The 8,692-nt window shown below is 40.5% G+C and overlaps 1 long non-coding RNA gene across 1 annotated transcript; it reads left to right on the top strand.

The window, feature by feature from the left end:
- The first annotated feature begins 3,613 nt into the window (after window positions 1–3,613).
- LOC123502438 lies at window positions 3,614–6,352 on the top strand. The gene is made up of 2 exons (XR_006674067.1): window positions 3,614–3,675; window positions 6,130–6,352. It is a non-coding gene; the product is annotated as an uncharacterized LOC123502438 (long non-coding RNA).
- The last annotated feature ends 2,340 nt before the right edge of the window (window positions 6,353–8,692 follow it).

Raw genomic sequence — 8,692 nt, 5'->3', positions numbered from 1 at the left:
AGGCTATTTTGAGACAGTTTGGCATGTTTTGAGGATATTTGAAAATAGTTTGGCATGTTTTATGGCCATATTGACATGTTTTGAGGGCATTTTGAGACTGACATGTTTTGAGGGCATTTTAATACAGATACAGTTTGGAGGGCATATTAAGACAGTTTGGTATGTTTTGAGGACAATTTAAGACAGTTTGCCAGGTTTTGAGGCCATTTGAAGACAGCTTGGCAGGTTTTGAGGGCATATTAAAACAGTTTGTTATGCTTTGAGGAATTTAAGACAGTCTTGCAGGGTTTGAGGACACTGTAAGACAGTTTAGCATGTTTGATGACATTTTAAGACAGTTTGGCATGTTTTAAGGGTATTTAAGACAGTTTGACATTTTGAGTCAGTTTGGCATATTTCAGGGCAATATAAGACAGTATGGCATGCTTTGAGGGCAATTTAAGAGTTTGGCATATTTTGAGGGTATTTTGAGACAGTTTGACATATTTTATGGCCATATTGAGACAGTTTGGCATGTATTGAGAGCATTTTGAGACAGTTTGACATGTTTTGAGGGCATTTTAAGACAGTTTCGAGGGCATATTGAGACAGTTTGGTATGTTTTGAGGGTATGTTAGGTCAATTTTGGAGGTTTTTAGGGAAATTGAAGACAGTTTGGCAGATTTGGAGGGCATATTAAGGCAATTTGTTATGTTTTGAGGGAAATTTGAGACAGTTTAGCTGGTTTTGAGGCCATTTTAAAATAATTTGGCATGTTTTGAAGACATTTTTAGACAGTTTGGCATGTTCTAAGGGCATATTAAGACAGTTTGACATGTTTTCATGGCATATTAAGAGAGTTTGGCATACTTTGAGTTCAATTTAAGAAAGTTTGGCAGGTTTTAATGGCATCTTTCACACCACTAGTTCTTGCATCTAGCACGCCACATTCTCTCCAGGAACTCTTTCACAGCCTCAATCATCCTTCATTCATCTCCCACAAAGTCCCAGCAGCACCACCATCCATTCCCTTCCTGTCATCTCCACTCTGTCATGCCCCAGCTCCCTCAGCACCACTTGCATCATTTCATACCTGTCTCTGGCATACTTCACACACTCCAGCACCACATGCTCCACCGTCTCATCCTAGAAGAGTGTACGGTTTAAAATGTGGACATAGAAGTGGCAAGGATGACAGTTAAGGGAGATGGAAAGCATATATGTTGATTTAGAAGAGTCGGCACTGTCCCCAAGAAACCATCCCGCGTGCTTGCCTTGATTCCCGGCTCCCACTTCACAGCTAATCCACCCAGCTGATTTGACGTCACATATATGAAGCCACGCTATTGGTCAGAGAGAGAGAGAATATGAAAATGCATAAGAGAGAGAGAGAGAGAGAATATGAAAATGCATAAGGAGAGGAGAGAGAGAAAGAATATGAAAAAAGGAGAGAGAGAGAAGAGAGAGAGAGAGAGAATATGAAAACAAATAAGAGAGAAGAGAAAAGAGAGAGAGAGAGAGAGAGAGAGAGAGAGAATATGGTAACGAATAAGGCAGCGTTTCTCAATCTTTTTAGCCTTGCGTAACCCTTCAAATACATGACATGTCTCAAGGAACCCCTACACAAAAACAAAATTATATACCATATATTTCTCTTTTAATGTGATGTCAAATCTGCTGGGTGGAGGAACTGCGAAGGGGGGAACCGGGAATCGAGGCGAGCGCATGGGATGGTTTCTCGGGGACAGTGCCGAAGAGTGTATGGTTTTAAATGTGGACATGGAAGTGTGGAGGATGAGAAGTGGCCAGGCAGCCCTGCACTGCATGCTTCCCTCCATACTTTCTCTGTCTTATCTGATCCCTTTTCTGACATGTCAAACTGTCTCAAAATGCTCTCAATACATGCCAAACTGTCTCAATATGGCCATAAAATATGTCAAATTGTCTCAAAATACCCTCAAAATATGCCAAACTCTTAAATTGCCCTTAAAGCATGCCATACTGTCTTAAATTGCCCTGAAATATGCCAAACTGTCTCAAGATACCCTCAAAACATGTCAAACTGTCTTAAAATACCCTTAAAAATGCCAAACTGTCTTAAAATGTCATCAAAACATGTCAAACTGTCTTAAAATACCCTTAAAAAATGCCAAACTGTCTTAAAATGTCATCAAAACATACCAAACTGTCTTACAGTGTCCTCAAACCCTGCCAAACTGTCTTAAATTCCCCTCAAAGCATAACAAACTGTCTTAATATGCCCTCAAAACCTGCCAAGCTGTCTTCAAATGGCCTCAAAACCTGGCAAACTGTCTTAAATTGTCCTCAAAACATACCAAACTGTCTTAATATGCCATCCAAACTGTATCTGTATTAAAATGCCCTCAAAACATGTCAGTCTCAAAATGCCCTCAAAACATGTCAATATGGCCATAAAACATGTCAAACTATTTTCAGATATACTCAAAACATGCCAAACTGTCTCAAAATACCCTCAAAACATGCCAAACTGTCTAAAATGTCACTTCACTTATTCACTTATTCTCTATGTGTCACTGTCAAACACTTCACTTACTTACCCACTGCTTCAATAACACTCAATTTATGTATGGCCTCCGCACACTGAAACACTAAGGTCTCTCTCTCTCTCTCTCTCTCTCTCTCTCTCTCTCTCTCTCTCTCTCTCTCTCTCTCTCTCTCTCTCTCTCTAAATTTAATCCAGTTTTATTTATTTCAGATTGTGTTAAGAATATGGAATAAGACGGACCAAGGCAAGAAGAGGAGGAGGAAGAGAAGAAGAAGAAGAAGAAGAAGAAGGAAGAGGTGGAGGAATATGAGAAGAAGAGGAGGAGAAGAAGAAAGAGAGAAAAGAAAAGGTAAAATAATAAATATTGTCATTTCATAAAGTTTTGCTATTTCAATCTCTCTCTCTCTCTCTCTCTCTCTCTCTCTCTCTCTCTCTCTCTCTCTCTCTCTCTCTCTCTCTCTCTCTCTCTCTCTGATATTAATCCAGTTTTATTTATTTCAGATTGTGTTAAGAATGTGGAGAAAGATAGACCAAGGCAAGAGGAAGAAGAGGAGGAGTAGGAGGAAGAAGGAAGAGGTGGAGGAGGAGAAGGAGGAGGAGGAGGAAGAAAGAAGAGGTGTTGGAAGATGAGAAGAGGAGGAGAAGAAGAAAAGATTAAAAAAGAAAAGGTAAAATAATAAATATTGTCATTTTATAAAGTTTTTGTTATCTCTCTCTCTCTCTCTCTCTCTCTCTCTCTCTCTCTCTCTCTCTCTCTCTCTCTCTCTCTCTCTCTCTCTCTCTCTCTCTCCCTCCTTCCTTCCTTCCTTCCTTCCTTCCTTCCTTCTTTCTTCTTTCTTCTTTCTTTCTTTCTTTCTTTCTTTCTTTCTTTCTTTCTTTCTTCCTTCCTTCCTTCCTTCCTTCCTTCCTTCCTTCCTTCCTTCCTCCTCCTCCTCCTCCTCCTCCTCCTCCTCCTCCTCCTCCTCCTCCTCCTCCTCCTCCTCCTCCTCCTCCTCCTCCTCCTCCTCCTCCTCCTCCTGTGCTACTACTATTACTATTATTACTATCCCAGTGTGACCTGTGTGACCTCTGACCTTTTGCGGCAGGACTCCTTGGACTGTGACCTCACTGTGACCCAAGAGGAGGTGGCCACTCAACGCTGAGGCCACACGGCTCCCTTCCTTATGTAGGTCAGTGGTGTGGTGTGTGGTGTGGTTAGTTGGGTTGGGCTGTGTTAGGTAAGGTTTTGAGGCAGTTTGGCATGTTTGGAGGGTATTTTCAAACAGTTTAGCATGTTTTGAGGGCATTTTAGACAGTTTGGCATGTTTGAGAGCATAGATTGGGTTGGGAGCAATATGGATTTTGAAAGGGTAATGCAATATTTGGCCTGAGGATGGTAACAGAAAGAGCAGTTGAAATGCAAAAAGATGTATACATGTGTTTGGTGGACTTTGAGAAAGCCTTTGAGACGATTAGACAGGAGGAAATGATTGACGTGTTAAAGGAGATTGGATTGGATTGGATGGCAAAGATGTAAGAATGATAAATAACCTATACTGGGAACTAAAAGCAGCAATAAGAATAAAAAATAAAAACACAGAATGGGTAGAGATACAGAGAGGAGTGTGGCAAGGCTGTGTACTCTCACCAGACACAGAATGGGTAGAGATACAGAGAGGAGTGTGGTAAGGCTGCGTACTCTCACCAGACTTGTTCTCGTTGTATGGACAAAAATGTTTGGAGGAGATGGAAGAAATGGAGGGAATTTGCATTGGGGGAAGAAACACAAACAACATACATTATGCGGACGATACAGTTTTAGCGGCAGATTCCGAGGTAAAATTGCAAGCACTCATAGATAGTTTAACCCTTAACGTTCGGTGATTGTTTTGGGATGATTGTAGCGTCGCGTGCAGAGAAGCAGGGATCGTTCCGGGAATCATGATTTTCGGCGCTAAACGTTTGAATCTCTCCCCCTCACTGTTGGTCCTTGGGCAAGTGGAAGTCTCTGGCATCTTTTCTCACTCACCTCTTTGAGCCTGGAGACATATGTTCCCTCACATAGGTCATCTTTTCCCATTTTGAGGCAACATCTAGCAATCCCGTGACCCGGAGTTAGGTTTCGGTACTCCGAGTGATGTTATGTCAGTGTTACTCGGTAATGACATTGAGGATAGTGGTGAAAATGAAGACAGTGATTTTTATTAAGACAGAAGAAAGTGAAGACTCCAGTAGTGATTCTGATAGTGATCTGGGAGACAGAGGCCAACCCTCACAGCGACGTTCATAAACCTCCTCACATACTCCCCTCGAACAATGCGCTGGTGTGTGTCACCCATGGTTGCCTCTACAGGACTGTGCTTGTCGGCCAAGTCACGTCAGTCCCATTGCCAAGAAGAGTTGCCACATTCCAATTATTATAAAAATCCACAATATTTGTAATATGTGGTTTATTTTTATTTTTCTGTTTTGAACATCATTTCATCTGAGTTCACATTTTCATGACATGAAAGTGCAAAAGTTCCTACTTTTACATCAAATTCATATGCCCAAATGGAGAGAGAGAGAGAGAGAGAGAGAGAGAGAGAGAGAGAGAGAGATGGTGTTATCTGAGCTTGGGGGTATTTCTTAGCGGCGGATTCTGCCATGAATTTTTGACGTGCAATAACTTTGGTGTGAGAGGTGATGACATGTTGAAAACTATATTGTTGTACTCAGAATAACACAAAGAAATATGCTTTTATGAGGAAAAGAATATTTTAGCATTTTTGACAGGTGTGATTTTTCCTCGCTGTAACAGACAGAAAGTAAATCAACCCCCGTACTTTAAGGGTAAGAAAGATAATGACCAATATTAGCATGAATATAACTCTAAGACAACGTATACTCAAGCGTTATGTATGGTCCACATTAATGTATGGCTCTGAGACATGGACGATAAAGAAGAACATGATCAAAAGGTTAGAAGCAGTAGAAATGTGGTTCATGCAAAGAATGCTGAGAATCCCTTGGAGTGCACGGATCACTAATGAAGGATTGAGAAGAGTAGTAATGGAAAAAACACCGGTGAAGAGTATCAGGAGGAGGCACCTCAATTTTGTGGGCCATGTACTGAGAGGACATGGACTGTGGGAGAGAATGCTTGTTGGGAAGAGTATAAGGAACCAGCGAGAGGAAGACAGAGGGTCAAGTTTATGGACACATTGGTGAAACACGTCAGTGAGGGCTGGACAACTGTGGATCGGGTTAGAGTGGCTCAAAACAGAGGAGGATGGTGTTCCATGGTCGCCGACGTCACGTGACAGGCACCTCGGTAAAGGTAAAGATAAAGGGTTGGGTTAGGTTGGGTTATGCTGGGTTGTTTTGGGTTAGTTTGGGGTTGGGTTGGGTTATGTTGGGTTGTTCTGGGTTAACTTGGGTTGTTTTGGGTTAGGTTGGGTTGGGTTGAGTTGGGTTGGGTTATGATGGGTTGTTTTGGGTTAACTTTGGTTAGGTTGGGTTGGGTTGAGCTGGGTTGTTTTGGGTTAGGTTAATTTCTGTTCAGTTTAGTTAAGTTAGGTTGAGTTCTGTTAGGTTGGGTTGAGTTGCGTTCAGTTCAGTTTACAAAATAGTGAAGGTGACTCAATGTAAACCTATCATTACAGGAAAGTCAAGCCAATGGTCCCTGAATGTTGCCAAGGAGACACACTGCACCACCAAGCCAAGCCAAGCAAGCCACAATGCAACACAAGCCTTCTACAACACCTACAGCCATCAGCAACACCCAGAGTACAAGACAACACCTGGAGTCATGAAGAACAGTTAGGATGGATTAGCAGTTTGGAATGTTTTTCTTTTAAGGACATTTGAAGACAAGTTTGGCATGTTTTATGGTATTTTAAGACCATTTGGCATGTTTTTAGGGTGAAGATATTGGCCATTAATCTTCTGATGTCTATAAACCTTTTCTAATGTCAATAAAATGGTTTAATGGTACTCAACCTCAAGGTAAAAATGTCTCCAAGTACTGAAGGGGTTAAAATAGTGAAGACTGTGGCCATTAATCTTGTCACCTCCTTAGACCCTTGCTAATGTCAATAAAATGGTCTAATGGTACACAAATGTCAAGGTAAAAATGTGTCCCAGTACTGAAGGGGTTAAAATAGTGAAGACTGTGGCCATTAGTCTTCTGATGTCTATAGATCTTTCCTAATGTTAATAAATTGGTCTAATGGTACACAGATCTCAAGATATCCTAGTATTGAAGGGGATAAAATAGTGAAGACTGTGGCCTTTATTCTTCTGCCCTCTATAAACCTTTCCTAATGTCAATAAAATGGTCTAATGGTACACAAATGTCAAGGTAAAAATTTGTCCCAGTACTGAAGGGGTTAAAATAGTGAAGACTGTGGCCATTAACCTCCTGATGTCTATAAACCTTTCCTAAAGTCAATAAAATGGTCTAATGGTACACAGATCTCAGGGTAAAATGTGTCCCAGTCCTGAAGGGTTTAAAATAGTGAAGACTGTGATCATTAACCTTCTGATGTCTATAAACCTTTCCTAATGTCAATAAAATGGTCTAATGGTATGCAAATCTCAAGGTAAAAATGTGTCCCTGTACTGAAGGGGTTAGAATAGTGAAGATGATGACCATTAATCTTCTGATGTTTATGAACCTTTCCTAATGTCAATAAAATGGTCTAATGGTACACAGATCTCAGGGTAAAAAGGTGTCCCAGTACTGAAGGGGTTAAAGTAGTGAAGACTGTGGCCATTAACCTTGTGACCTTCATAGACCCTTCCTAATGTCAATAAAATGGTCCAATGGTACACAAATGTCAAGGTAAATGTGTCCCAATACTGAAAGGGTTAAGAAAGTGAAGACTGTGTCCATTAACCTTGTGACCTCCATAGACCCTTGCTAATGTCAATGAAATGGTCTAATGGTGCACAAATCTTTAGGTAAAATTGTCCTCCAGTACTGAAAGGGTTAAGATAGTGAAGACTGTGGCCATTAATCTTGTGTCCTCCATAGACCCTTCTTAAAGTGAATAAAATGGTCTAATGGTACACAGATCTCTAGGTAAAATGTGTCCCAGTACTGAAGGGGTTAACATGTCATACTAACCAACCACATTACCCTTACACAGAATAATTATTTATGTTACAACTTTGCCCACTAAGACTAAGTTAACAGTAATTGTAATGGGAGGCACTGCAAGGTTTTCTTCATTTTTCAGAATTCTTATTTATTTATTTATTTTTTCTGTCACCTCCATTACTCCCCAAAAAATTGTTAAGCTGCTCCCAAGGGATGATTCACCCCCAGTTTGGGAACCACTGTCTTGGAAGGCCTCATAAAAATACTGAATTTTTGTGGCAAGGTGCTAGAAATGTGTGTGTGTGTGTGTGTGTTATTGGAAAGTTTTTTTTTGTGTGGGTTTTGAAATAAGTTTGTGTTTTATACTGTGAATTTATATTTATGTGAAGATTTTTTGTGTTTTGAAGTGAGGTGAGGCTGTGTGTGTGTGTGTGTGTGTGTGTGTGTGTGTGTGTGTGTGTGTGCATGTGTGTGTGTATTTACCTAATTGTATTTACCTAATTGTAACATATGGGAAAAGAGCTATGCTCGTACTGTCCCGTCTCCGTATCTACTAATGTCCAGCTTTTTCTTAAAATCATGAATATTCCTTGCGTTGACCACTTCCACGTCTAAACTATTCCATGCTTCCACCCTTCTATGAGGGAAGCTATATTTTTTCACATCTCTCCTATAAGTGGCCATTTTAGTTTTTCCCATGCCCTCTCGACATTCTTTCATTCCACATACACAGATCTTCCCTATCCATTTTTTCCATGCCAATCATCACTCTGTATATTGCTATCAGGTCTCCCCTTTCTCTTCTGTTTTCCAGGGTCGGAAGTTGCATTCTGTTCAGTCTGTCTTCATAAGTCAAATCTCTTAAGTCAGGCACCATTTTGTTGCAGCCCTCTGTACTTTCTCTAGTTTCCTTATGTGTTTCTTTAAGTTCGGAGCCCACTGTATTGTTGCATATTCAAGCCTTGGTCTTATCATTGCAGTAATTATTTTCTTCATCATTTCTTCATCTAAATATACGAACGCCACTCTTATGTTCCTCAATAAGTTCAATACTTCTCCAATTATTTTGTTTATATGTCTCTCTGGCGATAGGTCATTGGTAATTGTCACCCCAAGGTCTTTTT

The sequence above is a fragment of the Portunus trituberculatus genome, chromosome 11 (assembly GCF_017591435.1).
Source record: "Portunus trituberculatus isolate SZX2019 chromosome 11, ASM1759143v1, whole genome shotgun sequence".
Lineage (NCBI taxonomy): Eukaryota > Metazoa > Arthropoda > Malacostraca > Decapoda > Portunidae > Portunus > Portunus trituberculatus.
This window is presented reverse-complemented; position numbering and strand designations above follow the sequence as displayed.